The sequence below is a fragment of the Anomaloglossus baeobatrachus genome, chromosome 4 (genome assembly GCF_048569485.1).
Source record: "Anomaloglossus baeobatrachus isolate aAnoBae1 chromosome 4, aAnoBae1.hap1, whole genome shotgun sequence".
NCBI classification, from domain to species: domain Eukaryota; kingdom Metazoa; phylum Chordata; class Amphibia; order Anura; family Aromobatidae; genus Anomaloglossus; species Anomaloglossus baeobatrachus.
The window spans coordinates 325,525,060-325,546,395 of NC_134356.1; the positions used below are offsets into that span (position 1 = coordinate 325,525,060).

At 51.1% G+C, this 21,336-nt stretch overlaps 1 protein-coding gene across 5 annotated transcripts in view; it reads left to right on the forward strand.

Moving 5' to 3' along the window:
* The window catches only part of MDFIC (MyoD family inhibitor domain containing), a 217,121-nt gene that overhangs the window by 25,017 nt on the left and 170,768 nt on the right, over positions 1 to 21,336 (forward strand). For 2 of the 5 annotated variants that reach the window (XM_075345027.1, XM_075345028.1), the window contains exon 1: positions 13,774 to 13,993. The exons of 1 other annotated variant lie outside the window; for it this stretch is intronic. The gene's annotated coding sequence lies outside the window, so the exon portion shown is untranslated. Of the gene's footprint in view, positions 1 to 13,773; positions 13,994 to 21,336 lie in introns of those variants that run through there. 2 more of the 5 variants (XR_012753038.1, XM_075345030.1) reach the window with 1 other exon arrangement.

Here is a 21,336-nt window from a genome sequence, read left to right on the forward strand (position 1 = left end):
CTTTAAGCCCCTTCCTGCAACCCTGGAAGACTACAAACAGAGACTTATCCCTCCTCCCTTCTGAGGTGACCAACAGATACCGTTGAAGACAACGCCTAACATCCAGGCAGTGCCATCCCATCTCCTCCGGAGTAGAAGGGTTGGCATAAAAAGAGGGGAGCACAATTTCTTGTGATCTGTGGAAGTGGGAATGCACCTTTGGCAAATAGGCAGGGTCAGTTCTTAAAACCACTCGGTCATCAAAAAACTGGGTATACGGAGGAGAAATGGATTAGGCCTGAAGGTCACTAACCCTACGGGCGGAAGTGAGTGCGACCAGGAGAATCGTTTTGAGGGACAGATGCTTGAGTGAGATAGAATCTAAGGGCTCAAACGGGGGCCGTGTTAAAGCTGAAAGGACCAAGTTAAGGTCCCAGGACGGCAGTGGCATGTTGCCCCGAGGCCTAGACCTAGCACAGGACCTAACGAACCTAGACACCCAGGGATCTCCGGCCAGGGCATGGTTATACAAGGCGCTCAGTGCGGAAATTTGCACCTTTAGGGTACTAACCGACAGACCCAGTTCCCAACCCCTCCGGAGGAATTCTAGGACAACCGGGACAGAGGGTGGCTTAGTAGGATCCGCACCCGTAGAGGCCAGGAATTTGGTCCAAATGCGCCCATAAATACGAGTAGTGACAGGCTTTCGACACTGCATCAAGGTGGAGATCAGACCCGGAGAAAACCCCTTGTTGCCTAACAGTGACCGCTCAAGCGCCACGCCGTCAGGTGTAACCTGGTGTTCTGCGGGTGGAAGGCTGGACCCTGGGATAGGAGATCCGGTAGGTCCGGGAGAACCCACGGATTGGTGATGGACAGATGCGTCAGCCAATAAAACCAAGGTCTCTTTGGCCAAAAGGGTGCTATGAGAATCACGGCTGCTTGATCCTCCCGTATCTTCCTGAGCACTGCAAGGAGGAGGATGATCGGAGGGAAGGCATATGCGAGGCGGAAGTCCCATCTGAGTAATAGGGCGTCCACCGAGTGGGGATGATCCCTCGGATCCAGGGAACAGAATCGGGGAACTTTCCTGTTGGTTCGGGTTGCAAAGAGGTCTATCTCGGGAACCCCCCACATCTCCGTTATCCTGTCGAAAACGGACTGATTTAGAGACCATTCGCCTTGGTGAAACTGGGTGCGACTGAGAAAGTCCGCCAAAATGTTCTCCTTCCCTCGGATGTGCACTGCCGACAGGGAGCCTAGATGAGCTTCTGCCTGAGACATGATCCTGCTTGTGATGGACATGAGGTGCCTGGAGCGAGTACCCCCCTGGTGGTTGAAATACGCTACTGTCGCTTGGTTGTCCAACAGAACTTTCACATGGCGACCCCGCAATAACGGCAGGAAACGACCTAACGCCTTTTCCACTGCCAGCAATTCCCTTGTATTCGAGGAACTTTGAGCTTCTCCTCCAGACCATCGTCCCTGAATGAACTGAGTGTCCAAGTGTGCACCCCAACCGTAGAGACTGGCGTCGGTGGTTACCACCACGGGCTCCGGCCCCATCCAAGGCACCCCTCTGCCCAAGTGGACCGGATCTAGCCACCAATAGAGGGACTGCAATGTGCGATGGTCGAGAATGATGAGTCGGTCCAGATGGTCTCCGTGAGTGGTCTGATGCTGCAAGATATTCCACTGCAGGACCCTGGTGTGTGCCTGAGCCCATCGGACGGCCGGGATGGCCGCAGTCAGGGAGCCCAGGAGGGACATCGCACCCCGGAGAGACATGCGCTGGTGCCGCAGAGTCCGGTCTATCTGGGTCTGGAGGGCTTCCACTTTGGAAGGAGGCAACCGACATAGTTGAGTGTTGGAGTCCCAAGTGAGTCCCAGAAACAGCTGAACCTTGGATGGGATTAATCTGGACTTCTCCTCGTTGATCAACCAGTCCAACTCCCGCAGGGAAGCTTGCACCTGCCATAGAAGGGCCGCACAATGGCGAGCTCAGGCGCCCACAATCAAGAAGTCGTCCAGATAAGGAATCAGAAGGACCTCTCTCTGACGCAGATATGCCGACATTTCTGCAATTATCTTCGTAAAAATTCTCGGGGCGATAGCCAGACCGAAGGGGAGGGCTTTGTATTGAAAGTGGCAAACCCGACAGTCCATGTGGAGGGCTATTCTGAGGAAGCATTGGAAGAGAGAGTGGATTGGGACATGATAATATGCATCGCCCAAGTCTATGACAGCCATGTGACAATGGGGATACAGATATTTCACGATGGACCGCACGGACTCCATCTTGAAGCTGTCTATTTGAAGGAACCGGTTGAGGGCTTTCAGGTTGATGATTGTGCGATAGGAACCGTCAGGCTTCCCCACCAGAAAGAGGGTGGAGTAGAATCCTTCTCCTTGTTCCCGTGCGGGAACTTCCATTAGAACCCCCTTGAAGAGGAGGAGACGGACCTCTGCTTCCAAAGCCAGCTGTTCCGCCGGAGAATGACGCAGAGGGGTAACCAGGAATCGGGGAGGAGGATGGTGATGGAAGGGGAGCCGGAGGCCTGAGCATATGAGGCCCAGGATCCATGCACTGGATGAAATCCTTTCCCAAGCCGGAAGGAACTGAGAGAGCCTCCCTCCGACGACTTATTCTGATCTTTTGAGGGGCCCTTGAACATGAACCCCTTTCCCGGATTCTTTCTATCGGACCAGGTATTCCGATCCCGTGGCCGGGTGGGGCGGCGAAATGGCTTCCTCCGAAAGGACCGCCGTGAAGAAGGAAATGACGGAAAGGGAAAGCCGCCTTTCTTGTCGCTAGCTTTTTCCAGGATGTCATCCAGGACCGGCCCGAACAGATATTCATTTTGACAAGGGATATTGCAAAGTTTAGACTTAGGGGCACTTTGCACACTGCGACATCGCAGGTGCGATGTCGGTGGGGTCAAATTGAAAATGACGCACTTCCGGCATCGCATGCGACATCGCAGTGTGTAAAGGCTGGATGATACGATTAACGAGCGCAAAAGCGTCGTAATCGTATCATCGGTGCAGCGTCGGCGTAATCCATGATTACGCTGACGCGATGGTCCGATGTTGTTCCTCGCTCCTGCGGCATCACACATCGCTGTGTGTGAAGTCGCAGGAGCGAGGAACGTCTCCTACCGGCCTCACTGCGGCTTTCGTAGGATATGCGGAAGGAAGGAGGTGGGCAGGATGTTTACATCCTGCTCATCTCCGCCCCTCCGCTCTGATTGGCTGCCTGCCGTGTGACGTCGCAGTGACGCCGCACGACCCGCCCCCTTAACAAGGAGGCGGGTCGCCGGCCACAGGGACGTCGCACGGCAGGTGAGTGTGTGTGTGAAGCTGGCGTAGCGATAACTTTCGCTACGCCAGCTATCACCACATATCGCTGCTGCGACGGGGGCGGGCACTATCGCACTCGGCATCGCAGCATCGGGCTGCGATGTCGTAGTGTGAAAAGCCCGCCTTAGTTTGCAGATCCCCCGGCCAGCATTTCAGCCAGAGAGCTCTTCTAGCCGCATTGGAGAGGGACACTGACTTTGCAGCCAACTTAGTGGAGTCCGCCGAGGCGTCCGCAAGGAAGGCCGCCGCCCCCCGCAATTTGGAGAGGGAGGAAGCAATCTCCTCCTTAGGTGCCCGTGATCTAAACTGGTCTTCCAGTTCATCAATCCATACAGTTAGGGATCTAGCCGTACATGTAGCTGCAATGGCGGGTCTCAGTCCTCCAGCAGAAGCTTCCACGTATTCTTCAGGAAGTGATCAGCTTTCTTATCCAACGGGTCTTTCAAGGAGCCCATGTCCTCAAATGGCAAGGCAAACTTTTTGGACGCCTTAGCGACAGCCACATCCAATTTTGGCGCCTTATCCCATGTGGAGCAAGAGGCCTCCTCAAACGGATATTTTCTCTTAAAGGCGCCTAGAAGGGAATGCTTCTTATCAGGTCTTTTCCATTCCCGGGCAATCAAGGCCTGTACTTTATCCACCACCGGGAAGGAGCGTCGTTTTTTCTGCTCCATGCCCCCGAACATCCTATCCTGGATAGATTTTTCAGGTTTCTCATCCGGGATGCCCATAGTGGTCCGCACCGCCTTAACCAACTTCTTCATATTTTTTATTGGGAAGCACTGGCGACCCCCTGAGTCGCTATCTGAAGAGGAGCGGGAAGTAGAGCCAGAGGAATCACACTCCCCATCAGACCTATCAGAGTCCTCGAGGGTAGGCGAAGGGGGCCTAGAACCCCCAGCACTCTGCGCCCCAGACAGGGATCGGAGGGAGTCCCTGACCTCTTCCCGTATGATGGACCGGAGATCGGAGGCAAATCCTGGCTATTCCGCCGACAAAGTCTGCTGAATGCAGCCTTTGCACAGCCTCTTAGTCCAGGAACCAGAAAGTTCTTTACAGTACAAGGCACATTCCTTATGTCTGGATTTAGATAAACACTTCTTAGGTTTACTGTGATCCTATAAAAAACACAGACAAGACGATCGCCGGTTAGAAGCGGAACTCATGAGGTAGCACTCACCCACAGATGCAAGAGGCTATACCGGGTCAGCAGGGACATCATCTGACTTCCCTCCTTTAGAGGGCCTTTTTCTGTCAGGAGAGTCAGGGTCCTTCCGCTTGGAGGACCGGTCGTCAGTCATCCCACGCTTGACCCCCGAGCCAGTGACACTGTTATCCTTGCCACCTCTCTGCTGCTGCTTCAGGGAGGCAGTATCATGATCAGAGGGAGGCTTTGGGGAGGAGGGAGGCGAAGGAGACGCAGCTGACTGCTTGTCAGCCATGGTAACCGAGCACAGGCACCATAGAGAAGATTGCCGCTCTGATTTTCAAAAAAAACCTTGGCAACTCCGCCCCCTATTTCCGGTAGATGACGACCCATCCGTGCGCCCAATAGGAAAGGGCGCGCTGCGCATACGCACCGCCCGGACATCCCCGCCGCCACACACAACATGGCGCTCAGTCACCCGGAAGCGCCATAGCATCTGCCGCCATGAGGACGCCCCACAGGGAGCGCAGCAGCAGCCACCCTTATCCCAGCCCCTGGTGCTGGTACGACGTGGTAAGGAGAGGGGGGGGGACGGGAGCAGGGAGGGAAGGAGTCCGCGCGCAGACAGGAACCCCGTGGGTATGCTGCGTCGGGAGAGCCCTGCGGCCGACCGGATCTTACCTGGTCCCCGCAGGCTCCTGGCGCTCCTAGAATCGGGCACGATGCACGCAATCCTGACCCCCATGGGACCGCTGCGGCAGCTCCACAGCACCTCGGCCGACCGCAGCAGGACCCGTGCCGCTGCCAGAGTCGGCCGGCCGGGCGCCGGACTTGAATCTTCGGCCCATCCGGACCTTCTTGGATCCAGTAGATCCCTGGAGGCTCCCTGTTCAAGGACAGGAAACCAACTGATGCGGGGAGAGGTGCCAACCCTTTTTATTCTGGAGGTTTCCTGTCCTTGAAGGGCGGATCCCCTCTCTCGTGCTGCCGTCATGGGTGCTGGAGAAAGGTGCTTTCCAAATTGGACCTAAAACGCACCTAAAATGCAGGTAAAAACGCAAAGTGGGTCCCTAGCCTAAATTTTGTGCAGTTATATTGGGTTTCCTGGTGAAAATAAACAAGTGAGATGGGAATATATTTGGTTTTTATTAAGTTGCCTAATAATTCTGCACAGTAATAGTTACCTGCACAAACAGATATCCTCCTAAGATGGTCAAATCTAAAAAAAAAACCCCACTCTAACTTCCAAAAATATTAAGCTTTGATATTTATGAGTCTTTTGGGTTGATTGAGAACATAGTTAGTTGTTGGTCAATAAAAAAAAAAAAATCCTCTAAAATACAACTTGCCTAATAATTCTGCACACGATGTAGTAGGTGAAATAATAATATTAGCAAATACATCCAATTAGAAATGTAGTATTGTTCTTTTGATTCACTATTTTGCTTACCTCATGTTCAGGGTAACGCAGGACCTTAGGTATCCATAGTTATGACCACGCATATAGTCAGTTTGTTAGTTGCTTGTGGTTGTATCCATGGATTCCTCAGGTCCGAGGTAAGCGACATAGTGAATTAAAAGAACTACACTACATTTCTAATTGGAGGTATTTGGTAATTTCATTAATACACCTACTACATAATAGGATAGGGTCTTGATGATGGGAATACCCCTTTAAGGCCACGAGAACACATTGAGTATTTATTGAGTTTTTTACCTCAGTATTTGTAAGCCAAAACAAGGAGTGAAACAACAAGAGGAAAGTATAATAGAAACACTAATACAGTAGAATGTGCCAGGTATTATCTTTGCATGTGCAAATTTATGTCATGCAAGAGACTTTTTAAGTGCCCGTCAATGCATCGTCAGCGACCATAAGTAATGTATTTTACCTACATTTCTGATTATTTGGGGCATTTTATTGACTTCCTAGCTACCAATGTTTAATCCCTGCCATTCGTTGCAAAGCCGATTTTTTTTTCATATTTACCTTCTGAACAACAGTGATTTACAATTAAAGATAACCTGTCAGGTCCCCTATGTCCTCCAACCCAACAGCATTCAATGCTGAATTCCCGAATACCCTCCCTAACCAGCCCTGTATAACGCTATCTATATATATAATTGCCTTATTCTGTCTGTCTGTCTTGCTCCAAAATTGTATCACGTGACAGTGTCACCGCAAGTATCATAAAAGTGACAACTGTCGGATTGGCCGCTGGGCTCGGCCTGCCCCCCCCCCACGGATTGGCCGCTCACCTTGGCCTGGCCCCGCCCCCCGCATGGATTAGCCGCTCTGGGCTTGGCCTGGCTCCGCCCCCCCCACGGATTGGCCGCTCGCCTCGGCCTGGCCCCGTCCCCCACATGGATTAGCCGCTCGCCCCGGACCTCCGCACGCATCGCCCGCTCCAGCGTACACCGGCTCCCGGTACACATGTGCAGGGAGCCGGCATACGCTGACGCCTCGCCCGCTCAGGCCCGCTCAGCCCCGCTCCAGCGTACACCGGCGCCCGGTACACATGTGCAGGGAGCCGGCATACGCTGCTGTCAATAATGAAGTGTCATGCAGCGGTGAAAGAGTTAAAGACACTGCAAGACACTTCATTATAGGCAGTGGGCACCCCCAGAAGAGAGAAGACAGAAGAAAGAAGACCCTGCAGTCATACTCACCAGACGCCGACCGGGAGCAGGTGAGCGCATCAAGGTCCTGCAGCGGCGGAACACACACACATACACACACACACACACACACACACACACATAAGAACAGATCACACATCAGATCACACTCACTCTCACACACACATCAGATTGCATCCACACACAACAACATCCAGTGATATCGCTTACTTCTCGGCGGCGATACTGTGCATGCAGTGACCTTCCAGGACCTGCCGGAGGATCACATGGCCGGAAGCATGTGGTATCTCCGGATGTTGTGAGTGTGTGAGCGTGTATGTGCGATATCGTCAGTGTGTGTGTGCGTGTATGCGATCGGGTGTGTGCGTGTATGCGATCGGGTGTGTGCTTGTGTTCTGATGTGTGAGTGTATGCGATCGGATCTGTGAGTGTCGGCAGAGGAGCACGGCGTGCAGCACAGCTGCTGGGACCGCCCACCGGAGGGCACAGGGAGAAGTGGGGTGTGAGTGTATGCGATCAGATGTGTGCGTGTATATTGTCTGATGTGTGACTGTAGAGCACGATGGGGAGTGCCCAGCATGGGGGATGGAGCACGATGGGGGGTGCGCAGCATGGGGGATGGAGCACGATGGGTGGTGCGTAGCATGGGGGATGGAGCAAGATGGGGAGTGCGCAGCATGGGGGATGGAGCACGATGGGGAGTGCGCAGCATGGGGGATGGAGCACGATGGGGAGTGCGCAGCATGGGGAATGGAGCACGATGTGGGGTGCGCAGCATAGGGGATGGAGCACGATGGGGGGTGCGCAGCATGGGGTATGGAGCACGATGGGGAGTGCGCAGCATGGGGGACGGAGCAAGATGGGAGTGCGCAGCATGGGGGATGGCGCACGATGGGGGGTGCGCAGCATGGGGGATGGAGCACGATGGGGGATGGAGCACGATGGGGGGTGCACAGCATGGGGGATGGAGCATGATGGAGGGTGCGCAGCATGGGGGATGGAGCACGATGGAGGGTGCGCAGTATGGGGGATGGAGCACGATGGGGGGTGCGCAGCATGGGGAATGGAGCACGATGAGGGGTGCGCAGCATGGGGGATGGAGCATGATGGGGGTGCACACCTCCCCCCAAAACACACACACAGCGCCACACGCGCACCACACAACACACGACACACACACTGGGAACCATAAACACCGCCCTACACAGACAACGCCGCACACACACAACATCCAACACACAAACACCGCGGCATACACAAATATACGCACATACCGCGCAACACACACCGCACAAAACACACATACTCCACACCCACACAAACCGCACAACACACACAGCACCACACACAGAGCGCTCCACAAACAACGCAACACACACAACGCAACACATATAAAACACCGCTCTCACACACACCCCCACCCAGACAACACCCAGAACATTTACAGTGACCTACACAAACACTGGCAACTACACACAACAACATCGATATAAATAACAAAAAACATACATTAACTACACAATAAATTCTAGAATACCCGATGCGTTAGAATCAGGCCACCTTCTAGTTCACTAATATGAATGTTTAAATAATGACTTATAAACCTGGCCATCCTTATGCTAATTAGGGCCTTGACTAGTCGAAGGGGCATTGTTTACCCAGACTAGTTGGCCCTCTTTCCGTGTCATCACACCCCAGTGCGCCTGACAACATGAGTCCAAGAGCTGATGTCAATGTAAGCTTCTGGAACTCTTGCGCATTCATGCGGCTCATTTTGGCTGCATTAGAGCACCTCTTAAAAAGGGTGGACGCTTCCCAACTTCATTAGGCATACTGCGCATGACCAGAAGACGTGTACATGAGCAGTCTTCTGAACATCCAATCATGCCTAATGAAGCCTGGAAAGTGTACACCTGGCTTCTCAGGCGCACTAACGCTGCCGGAAACGAGCAGCACGGATGTCTGGGATTTCTAGGTGTTGCACTGATGCTGGCTTGTGGAAATCGTCAAATAAGGAAGAGAAAAGTGTGCTAAAAAGTCGGGAACACCACTGAATAATCAAAAATCCTTTATTTGCAAAACAGCCAAGTGATTAAAACATTTAAGGACACCATCACAAAATACATGTACCCATACATAGTACATAATAAAGTACTAATGATATCAGAAGCTTCTAATATCATTAGTGCTTTATTACAGTCATATGAAAAGGTTTGGGCACCCCTATTAATGTTAACCTTTTTTCTTTATAACAATTTGGGTTTTTGCAACAGCTATTTCAGTTTCATATATCTAATAACTGATGGACTCAGTAATATTTCTGGATTGAAATGAGGTTTATTGTACTAACAGAAAATGTGCAATCCGCATTTAAACAAACTTTGACCGATGCAAAATTATGGGCACCTCAACATAAAAGGGACATTAATATTTTGTAGATCCTTCTTCTGCAAAAATAACAGCCTCTAGTGGCTTCCTGTAGCTTTTAATGAGTTCCTGGATCCTGGATGAAGGTATATTTGACCATTCCTGTTTACAAAACAATTCCAGTTCAGTTAAGTTTGATGGTCGCTGAGCATGGATAACACGCTTCAAATCATCCCACAGATTTTCAATGATATTCAGGTCTGGGGACTGGGATGGCCATTCCAGAACATTGTAATTGTTCCTCTGCATGAATGCCTGAGTAGATTTGGAGCGGAGTTTTGGATCATTGTCTTGCTGAAATATCCATGCCCGGCATAACTTCAACTTCGTCACTGATTCTTGCACATTATTGTCAAGAATCTGCTGATACTGAGTTTAATCTATGCGACCCTCAACTTTAACAAGCTTCCCGGTGCCGGCATTGGCCACACAGCCCCAAAGCATGATGGAACCTCCACCAAATTTTACTGTGGGTAGCAAGTGCTTTTCTTGGAATGCCGTGGTTTTTTGCCTCCATGCATAACGCCTTTTTGTATGACCAAACAACTCAATCTTTGTTTCATCAGTCTAGAGGACCTTCTTCCAAAATGTAACTGGCTTGTCCAAATGTGCTTTTGCATACCTCAGGCGACTCTGTTTGTGGCGTGCTTGCAGAAATGGCTTCTTTCGCATCACTCTCCCATACAGCTTCTCCTTGTGCAAAGCGCGCTGTATTGTTGACCGATGCACATTGACACCATCTGCAGCAAGATGATGCTGCAGGTCTTTGGAGGTGGTCTGTGGATTGTCCTTGACTGTTCTCACCATTCTTCTTCTCTGCCTTTCTGATATTTTTCTTTGCCTGCCACTTCTGGGCTTAACAAGAACTGTACCTGTGTTCTTCCATTTCCTTACTATGTTCCTCACAGTGGAAACTGACAGTTTAAATCTCTGAGACAACTTTTTGTATCCTTCCCCTGAACAACTATGTTGAATCTTTGTTTTCAGATCACTTGAGAGTTGTTTTGAGGAGCCCATGATGCCACTCTTCATAGGAGATTCAAATAGGAGAACAACTTGCAAGTGGCCACCTTAAATACCTTTTCTCATGATTGTATACACCTGCCTATGACGTTGAAAGCTCAATGAGGTTACAAAACCAATTTAGTGCTTTAGTAAGTCAGTAAAAAGTAGTTAGGAGTGTTCAAATCAAGAAATTGATAAGGGTGCCCATACTTTTGCACCGGTCAAATTTTGTTTAAATGCGGATTGCACATTTTCTGTTAGTACAATAAACCTCATTTCAATCCAGAAATATTACTCAGTCCATCAGTTATTAGATATATGAAACTGAAATAGCTGTTGTAAAAACCCTAATTTTTATAATGAAAAAAGGTTAACATTAATAGGGGTGCCCAAACTTTTTCATATGACTATATGTACTAGGTATATGTCCTTTTTGTTAGTGTTTTTGGCTGTTTTGCAAATAAAGGACATTTATTATTATTTAGTGGTGATCCCGACTTTTTAGCACACTTTTCTCTTCCTTGTTTGTTTATTCACTTTTTGTGCTTTCGGAGATCCCACTTTTGGTGATGCCCTCCGATTTCATGTTTTTGGGCTTGTGGAAATCATGTTATCACGCCCATAGGGGTGTGATAACACAGAAAGAGGACAGACTAGTCTGTGGAAATAATGATTAATCACAGGCCTAATTAGCATAGGGACAGCAAGGTTTATCAGTTTTTTGTTTTTATACAGGAATGGTTAGGGAGGGAATTTGGGCATACAGCCCTGAATGCTGCTGGGTTGGAAGGCATAGGGGACGTAAAAGGTTCCCTTTAGCATGGTTTCGCATACTCATTATAGGTCAGTGATAAAACAGTGTTCACAGGATTGAAAGGGGTTTTAACCCTGATATACCCACAACCCAACACTGCTGTGCCCTGAATACCAGAGGTGAGAGGACACTGCAAATGGCAGACCCTTGGGCATAGCGCAGCACTATCAGGCACTCACAGGAGGGTACACCCCTACACTGCTGTGCCCTGAATAGTAGATGTGAGGGGTCACTGCCAATGGTGGATCCCTGGCCATAGCGCAGCAGTATCAGATACTCACAGGAGGGCATAGCCCAAGACTGCTGTGCTCTGAATAGCAGAGGTGAGGGGACACTGCCAATGGCGGACCCCTGGCCATAGCACAGCACTATCAGATACTCACAGGAGGGCATAGCCCAAGACTGCTGTGCCGTGAATAGCAGAGGTGAGAAGACACTGCCAATGGCGGACCCCTGAATAGCAGAGGTGAGGGGACACTGTAAAATGGCGGACCCCTGGCCATAGCGCAGCACTATCAGGCACTCACAGGAGGGCATAGCCCAAGACTTCTGTGCCCTGAATAGCAGAGGTGAGGGGATACTGCCAATGGCAGACCCCTGGCCATAGCGCAGCACTATCAGGCACTCACAGGAGGGCACACACCAACATTACATTGCCCTGAATAGCAGAGGTCAGGGGACACTGCCAATGGCGGATCCCTGGCCATAGCGCACCATTATCAGGCACTCACAGGAGGGCATAGCCCAAGACTGCTGTGCCCTGAATAGCAGAGGTGAGGGGACACTGCCAATGGCGGACTCCTGGCCATAGCGCAGCACTATCAGGCACTCACAGGAGGGCATAGCCCAAGACTGCTGTGCCCTGAATAGCAGAGGTGAGGGGACACTGCCAATGGCGGACCCCTGGCCATAGCGCAGCCAGCACTATCAGATACTCACAGGAGGGCATAGCCCAAGACTGCTGTGCTCTGAATAGCAGAGGTGAGGGGACACTGCCAATGGCGGACCCCTGGCCATAGCACAGCACTATCAGATACTCACAGGAGGGCATAGCCCAAGACTGCTGTGCCGTGAATAGCAGAGGTGAGAGGACACTGCCAATGGCGGACCCCTGAATAGCAGAGGTGAGGGGACACTGCCAATGGCAGACCCCTGGCCATAGCGCAGCACTATCAGGCACTTACAGGAGGGCATAGCCCAAGACTTCTGTGCCCTGAATAGCAGAGGTGAGGGGATACTGCCAATGGCAGACCCCTGGCCATAGCGCAGCACTATCAGGCACTCACAAGAGGGCACACACCAACATTGCATTGCCCTGAATAGCAGAGGTGAGAGGACATTGCCAATGGCGAACCCCTGGCCATAGCGCAGCATTATCAGGCACTCACAGGAAGGCATAGCCCAAGACTGCTGTGCCCTGAATAGCAGAGGTGAGGGGACACTGCCAATGGCGGACCCCTGGCCATAGAGCAGCCAGCACTATCAGATACTCACAGGAGGGCATAGCCCAAGACTGCTGTGCCCTGAATAGCAGAGGTGAGGGGACACTGCCAATGGCGGACCCCTGGTCATAGCGCAGCCAGCACTATCAGATACTCACAGGAGGGCATAGCCCAAGACTGCTGTGCTCTGAATAGCAGAGGTGAGGGGACACTGCCAATGGCGGACCCCTGAATAGCAGAGGTGAGGGGACACTGCCAATGGTGGACCCCTGGCCATAGCGCAGCACTATCAGGCACTCACAGGAGGGCATAGCCTAACACTGCTGTGCCCTGAATAGAAGAGGTGAAGGGACACTGCCAATGGCGGACCCCTGGCCATAGCGCAGCACTATCAGGCACTCACAGGAGGGCATAGCCCAACACTGCTGTGCCCTGAATAGAAGAGGTGAAGGGACACTGCCAATGGCGGACCCCGGGCCATAGCGCAGCACTATCAGGCACTCACAGGAGGGCATAGCCCAAGACTGCTGTGCCCTGAATAGCAGAGGTGAGGTGACACTGCCAATGGCGGACCCCTGAATAGCAGAGGTGAGGGGACACTGCCAATGGCGGACCCCTGAATAGCAGAGGTGAGGGGACACTGCCAATGGTGGACCCCTGAATAGCAGAGGTGAGGGGACACTGCCAATGGCGGACCCCTGGCCATAGCGCAGCACTATCAGGCACTCACAGGAGGGCACACCCAAACTTCGGCGGGCAGTTACAGAACTCCTGAGAGATGAAGCCTCTATCTCCAGTATTCAGTGCTGGTGGCTACTATGAGCTTCTGTGTATGAGGAGACTATGGACGTGTGAAAGAGGAACCTGCACTGTGGTGAGCGGTGACTAATGGTCTCCCTCGGGCCCCAGCTGGACTGACAGGATGGGTGTGGGGCTGCTAGTCACCCTACACTGCTGCTCTCATGACTTGTCCTCGCACCTCAGCCGCAGCAGTGAGAGCACCTCTGGAGCGCGAGGACAGGAGGCGGCACCGAGCCTCCTCCTCTGTCTGTGTGAGGGAGGGCGGCCGAGTCCTGCAGCCACAAGGGGATGATTCTCAGGCTCCGGAAATGATGAAAAGAAGGATTGAAAACGAGAGAGAAGAGTGAGGGAAGGAAGGAAGAAAGTTTCTGAAGTGAGGTAAACTAAGGCGCAACGAGTGTCTGCTCCGTGCGGTCCGGTCCCGTGTGGAGCGAGATGCCGGCAGCCCGCCATTCCGTCACTGAGAACTTCACTGACACGGTGCTCTGCGGCTAACTGCTCTGCCTGCTGATAGCACTCTGCTCTGCCACTAACTGCTCTGCCTGCTGATAGCACTCTGCTCTGCTCTGCCACTAACTGCTCTGCCTGCTGATAGCACTCTGCTCTGCCACTAACTGCTCTGCCTGCTGATAGCACTCTGCTCTGCTCTGCCACTAACTGCTCTGCCTGCTGATAGCACTCTGCTCTGCCACTAACTGCTCTGCCTGCTGATAGCACTCTGCTCTGCTCTGCCACTAACTGCTCTGCCTGCTGATAGCACTCTGCTCTGCTCTGCCACTCACTGCTTTGCCTGCTGATAGCACTCTGCTCTGCCACTCACTGCTTTGCCTGCTGATAGCACTCTGCTCTGCCACTCACTGCTCTGCCTGCTGATAGCACTCTGCTCTGCCACTCACTGCTCTGCCTGCTGATAGCACTCTGCTCTGCCACTAACTGCTCTGCCTGCTGATAGCACTCTGCTCTGCCACTAACTGCTCTGCCTGCTGATAGCACTCTGCTCTGCTCTGCCACTAACTGCTCTGCCTGCTGATAGCACTCTGCTCTGCCACTAACTGCTCTGCCTGCTGATAGCACTCTGCTCTGCTCTGCCACTAACTGCTCTGCCTGCTGATAGCACTCTGCTCTGCTCTGCCACTCACTGCTTTGCCTGCTGATAGCACTCTGCTCTGCCACTCACTGCTTTGCCTGCTGATAGCACTCTGCTCTGCCACTCACTGCTCTGCCTGCTGATAGCACTCTGCTCTGCCACTAACTGCTCTGCCTGCTGATAGCACTCTGCTCTGCCACTAACTGCTCTGCCTGCTGATAGCACTCTGCTCTGCTCTGCCACTAACTGCTCTGCCTGCTGATAGCACTCTGCTCTGCCACTAACTGCTCTGCCTGCTGATAGCACTCTGCTCTGCTCTGCCACTAACTGCTCTGCCTGCTGATAGCACTCTGCTCTGCTCTGCCACTCACTGCTTTGCCTGCTGATAGCACTCTGCTCTGCCACTCACTGCTTTGCCTGCTGATAGCACTCTGCTCTGCCACTCACTGCTCTGCCTGCTGATAGCACTCTGCTCTGCCACTAACTGCTCTGCCTGCTGATAGCACTCTGCTCTGCCACTAACTGCTCTGCCTGCTGATAGCACTCTGCTCTGCTCTGCCACTAACTGCTCTGCCTGCTGATAGCACTCTGCTCTGCCACTAACTGCTCTGCCTGCTGATAGCACTCTGCTCTGCCACTAACTGCTCTGCCTGCTGATAGCACTCTGCTCTGCTCTGCCACTAACTGCTCTGCCTGCTGATAGCACTCTGCTCTGCTCTGCCACTCACTGCTTTGCCTGCTGATAGCACTCTGCTCTGCCACTCACTGCTTTGCCTGCTGATAGCACTCTGCTCTGCCACTCACTGCTCTGCCTGCTGATAGCACTCTGCTCTGCCACTAACTGCTCTGCCTGCTGATAGCACTCTGCTCTGCCACTAACTGATCTGCCTGCTGATAGCACTCTGCTCTGCTCTGCCACTAACTGCTCTGCCTGCTGATAGCACTCTGCTCTGCCACTAACTGCTCTGCCTGCTGATAGCACTCTGCTCTGCTCTGCCACTAACTGCTCTGCCTGCTGATAGCACTCTGCTCTGCTCTGCCACTCACTGCTTTGCCTGCTGATAGCACTCTGCTCTGCCACTAACTGCTTTGCCTGCTGATAGCACTCTGCTATGCCACTAACTGCTCTGCCTGCTGATAGCACTCTGCTCTGCTCTGCCACTAACTGCTCTGCCTGCTGATAGCACTCTGCTCTGCTCTGCCACTCACTGCTTTGCCTGCTGATAGCACTCTGCTCTGCCACTAACTGCTCTGCCTGCTGATAGCACTCTGCTCTGCCACTAACTGCTTTGCCTGCTGATAGCACTCTGCTCTGCTCTGCCACTAACTGCTCTGCCTGCTGATAGCACTCTGCTCTGCCACTCACTGCTTTGCCTGCTGATAGCACTCTGCTCTGCCACTCACTGCTTTGCCTGCTGATAGCACTCTGCTCTGCCACTCACTGCTTTGCCTGCTGATAGCACTCTGCTCTGCCACTCACTGCTCTGCCTGCTGATAGCACTCTGCTCTGCCACTAACTGCTCTGCCTGCTGATAGCACTCTGCTCTGCCACTAACTGCTCTGCCTGCTGATAGCACTCTGCTCTGCTCTGCCACTAACTGCTCTGCCTGCTGATAGCACTCTGCTCTGCTCTGCCACTAACTGCTCTGCCTGCTGATAGCACTCTGCTCTGCTCTGCCACTCACTGCTTTGCCTGCTGATAGCACTCTGCTCTGCCACTAACTGCTTTGCCTGCTGATAGCACTCTGCTCTGCCACTAACTGCTCTGCCTGCTGATAGCACTCTGCTCTGCTCTGCCACTAACTGCTCTGCCTGCTGATAGCACTCTGCTCTGCTCTGCCACTAACTGCTCTGCCTGCTGATAGCACTCTGCTCTGCTCTGCCACTAACTGCTCTGCCTGCTGATAGCACTCTGCTCTGCTCTGCCACTCACTGCTTTGCCTGCTGATAGCACTCTGCTCTGCCACTCTCTGCTCTGCCTGCTGATAGCACTCTGCTCTGCCACTAACTGCTCTGCCACTCACTGCTCTGCCTGCTGATAGCACTCTGCTTTGCCACTCACTGCTTTGCCTGCTGATAGCACTCTGCTCCGCTCTGCCACTCACTGCTTTGCCTGCTGATAGCACTCTGCTCTGCCACTCACTGCTCTACCCGCTGATAGCACTCTGCTCTGCTCTGCCACTCACTGCTCTGCCTGCTAATGGCACTCTGCTCTGCCTGCTGATAGCACTCTGCTCTGCCACTCTCTGCTCTGCCTGCTGATAGCACTCTGCTCTGCCTGCTGATAGAACTCTGCTCTGCCACTCACTGCTCTGCCTGCTGGCGGCACTCTACTCTGCCACTCTCTGATCTACCTGCTGATAGAACTCTGCTCTGCCACTCACTGCTCTGCCTGCTGGCGGCACTCTGCTCTGCCACTAAGTGCTCTGCCACTCACTGCTCTGCCTGCTGATAGCACTCTGCTCTGCCACTCACTGCTCTGCCTGCTGGCGGCACTCTGGTCTGCCTGCTGGCGGCACTCTGCTCTGCCACTCTCTGCTCTACCTGCTGATAGAACTCTGCTCTGCCACTCACTGCTCTGCCTGCTGGCGGCACTCTGCTCTGCCACTAAGTGCTCTGCCACTAACTGCTCTGCCTGCTGATAGCACTCTGCTCTGCCACTAACTGCTCTGCCTGCTGATAGCACTCTGCTCTGCCACTAACTGCTCTGCCTGCTGATAGCACTCTGCTCTGCCACTCTCTGCTCTGCCTGCTCTGCCACTCACTGCTCTGTCTGCTGGCGGCACTCTGGTCTGCCTGCTAGCGGCACTCTGCTCTGCCACTCACTGCTCTGCCTGCTGATGGCAATCTGCTCTGCCTGCTGATGGCAATCTGCTCTGCCACTCACTGCTCTGCCTGCTGGTGGCACTCTGCTCTGCCACTCTCTGCTCTGCCTGCTGGTGGCACTCTGCTCTGCCTGCTGGTGACACTCTGCTCTGCCTGCTGGTGGCACTTTGCTCTGCCTGCTGCCTCCTGATGCTACGTGGCTCTGCTCCTTGTTATTGTGCCTGTATACTGTCTTCAGACTAATCATTGAGTATAATGAGGCTATGTGATGTCAGGGTCTGTTGCAGTAGAGCGCTCTGACTTGTGTAGGTGCAGAGCTGAGCTTGTCATTGGCTTCTGTGCTGTCCTCTGCCTGCATAGGCCTGCAGGGAATCCTACTGTTCCACAGTCCTTGTAGTACAAAGGTCATCTTCTGCCTCATAATCCCTGATAATAGAGAAGTGTGCTGATCCCACCAGTCCTGCCATGGTGTGATAACAGTGTGTGACTGGAGGGCTGGCTGCCCACCTCATGCAGGAGAAGGCTTGCCTGTAGGGTATCTGCATGCCCCAACTCTACTATAGATGTGCCTGTCAGTAACGTATTCCTAACACTTACAATAGTGTTTGATTGACAGCTGTCTTAAGCCTCATTCAGACGTCCGGTTCTTGAATACGTGTTCTGTGGTTTCCACGGATAAAACACTTTGCCATTATAGTCTATGGGACTTTTTGGGCACTGTGTCCATGCACATGTCACAGAGATGTCTTTTTTCTTGGCATCACAGATGAAGTGTACCAATACGAGTGTATCAATCGGTGACTATCATGGACAGTACACGGATGGCATTAGAGCGTGAGCCATTATTAACATTGTAAAGGATGGGAGAAGCTTTGTAATTTTTTTCTCCAACATGAAAATCTCTGATGGTAAAAGCTGACACACTGATCTAAAGCATGACACTATGTAAACAAAAAGCCAAAAAGCTCTATCTTTGTCTCATCTGTCCACAAGACAGGTCTTCATGGGTCTCCTGCCATCACGTTCTATTTTATTTGTGTCGAACGATAGTTTGCGCTGGCACTGATGTTCCTGAGGCTGCAGGACAGCTTGAATTTCTTTGGAAATTTATTGGGGCTGCATATCCATCCTCCAGACTATCCTGCTTTGCAACCTTTCATCAATTTTTAGCTGCCATCCATGTCCAGGGAGATTAGCTACAGTGCCATAGGTTGTAAACTTCTTGATTATGTTGCACACCATGGGCAAAGGAACATCAGCATCTCTGAAGATGGACTTGTAACCTAGAGATTGTTGATGTTTTTCAACAATTTTAGCTCTCAAGTCATCAGACAGTTCTCTTCTTCTCTTCCTGTTCTCCATGCTTAGTGTGGAACACACAGACACACAATACATAGACTAAAGGGGTTTTTACACGCTACGACATCGCTAATGCGAAGTCGTTGGGGTCACGGAATTTGTGACGCACATCCGGCCGCATTAGCGATGCCGTTGCGTGTGACACCTATGAGCGATTTTTGCATCGTCGGAAAAAAGTGCAAAATCGCTCATCGGCGCAATGGGGGTCCATTCTCAAAAATTGTTACTGCAGCAGTAACAAAGTTGTTACTCGCTCCTGCGGCAGCACACATCGCTCCATGTGACACCGCAGGAACGAGGAAGCTCCCCTTACCTGCCTCCCGGCCACAATGCGGAAGGAAGGAGGTGGGCGGGATATTACGTCCCGCTCATCTCTGCCCCTCCGCTTCTATTGGGCGGCGGTGCAGTGACGCAGCTGTGACGTCGCTGTGACGCTGAACGAACCGCCCCCTTAGAAAGGAGGCGGATCGCCGGTCACAGCGACATCGCCGGGCAGGTAAGTAGTGTGACGGGTCTGGGCGATGTTGTGCGGCACAGGCAGCGATTAGCCCGTGTCGCACAACAGATGGGGGCGGGTACCCACGCTGGCGATATCGGTACCGATATCGCAGCGTGTAAAGCGGCCTTAACTCAACTCCTTCCCATTTTATCTGGTTTCAGGTGCGATTTTTTTTTTTTTTTTTGTTTTTTTTTTTTTTTTTTTTTATTTATATATATATATATATATATATATATATATATATATATATATATATATATATATATATATATATATATATATATATAATATTATATTATATTGATATTGCCCACACCTGTTCCTTGCCACAGGGGAGTTTGAACAAGCTTCGCATACTTGAAACAAAGTTGTTTTCCCCACAATTTAGGAAAAGTGGCAACAATTTTGTCTGGTCCATTTTTGTGGCTTTGTGTGAAATAATGTCCAATTTGCCTTTTTATCCCTGTTTATTTGTGTTGTTTCAATACCTACAGTGTAACAAAAGTTTGTCAAAATGTGTAATTGCATGCAATAGGTTTCTGGGAGAAATACTTCATTTTCAAGGGTGTCAACACTTCTGGCCATGACTGTGTAGTGTGGTATGTATATGTGTATATATATATATATATATATATATATATATATATATATATATATATATATATATATATATATATATATATATATATATATATATATATATAGCGCATATCTGTGACTTAAGCAATAACTGGCTGGTAGTTGCTACCTACTGGCCCATTGTGCCCGGCGCTAGTCTTTATCGGCACAGACCGGTTATAGACCACTCTTTCCAACGACACAATGGCTTTGTCAATAGAGCAGAGGCTTCTTATCCACTCTGTAGATGTGGTGGGACAGCCGACGTCTTGCTGATTGACAGCCGGCTCCACGCTGCCTAATTTGGGGAGCCGGCTGTCAATCAGCAAGACGTCGGCTGTCCCACCACATCTACAGAGTGGATAAGAAGCCTCTGCTCTATTGACAAAGCCATTGTGTCCCCCACAGGTGCGGTCCATGACCGCTTCTCTGCCGGTGAAGATCGGCCCTGGGTACAACAGGCAGGCAGGTAGAAATTACCTTCCTGTTAGTGTTTATGCACATTTTGTTATGTTTTTAAAGTCCCGGATATTCTTTTTAAAGTATCTGAGTACCTTACTTCTTACTTCTACCTACCATTCATCAATGTGTAAAGAGGCCTCCCTACTGTCCCCCGATATAGGGATTGAGCATTTGAATTCAATCTCCTGATCCTTCTGATCAGCCGCTGCCAGATGATTCTTTGTTTAATATACTGTACAACACCGGAGCGCTCAGCCACACCGAGCCTTCCTGTTTGTAGGGCACTCAGGAGCTGTTGGAGAAATAATTTGGAAGAGATAACGGTCTACTGTGTATGGACTAAAGACGAATCTACAGTAGCGTCAGTGGTTTAGGCAGCTGCAGGTTATCATGGGCTCCGCAGGCAGATAGTGCACTTATAGCGCTGACTAGAGCGGGTCAGATTGAATATAAAATACTGACAGCTAAACTAAAAGTAGATTGTTAGATAATTGTCACACACATACTGAGGCAATTAACTCTTAAGGCAGCCTAGATGGTCTCTACAACTGTGACACAGAAAAGAACACGACTGTATATAAAAAAAAAAAATCGATCCGATTTTCATCTACGATAGTTGTATGATTCAGCAGCTATTAACAGTTTCCTATGCTACAGAATTGCAATGGATCTGTAAAAATTGGATGCTCTATTGTGACTCAAAATGCATGCCATATGTTTTTTTTTTTTTCACACTTATCCGATTCTGTCAGTGGAAAAAATTCCTCATCAGCTCTGCCCAAATGAATAAAATTGGTCCTAGTGCTATCCATTAAAATCTTGGATAGTACACCAATTTACACCATGGTGTGTGTCCTAAGAGGGAGACTA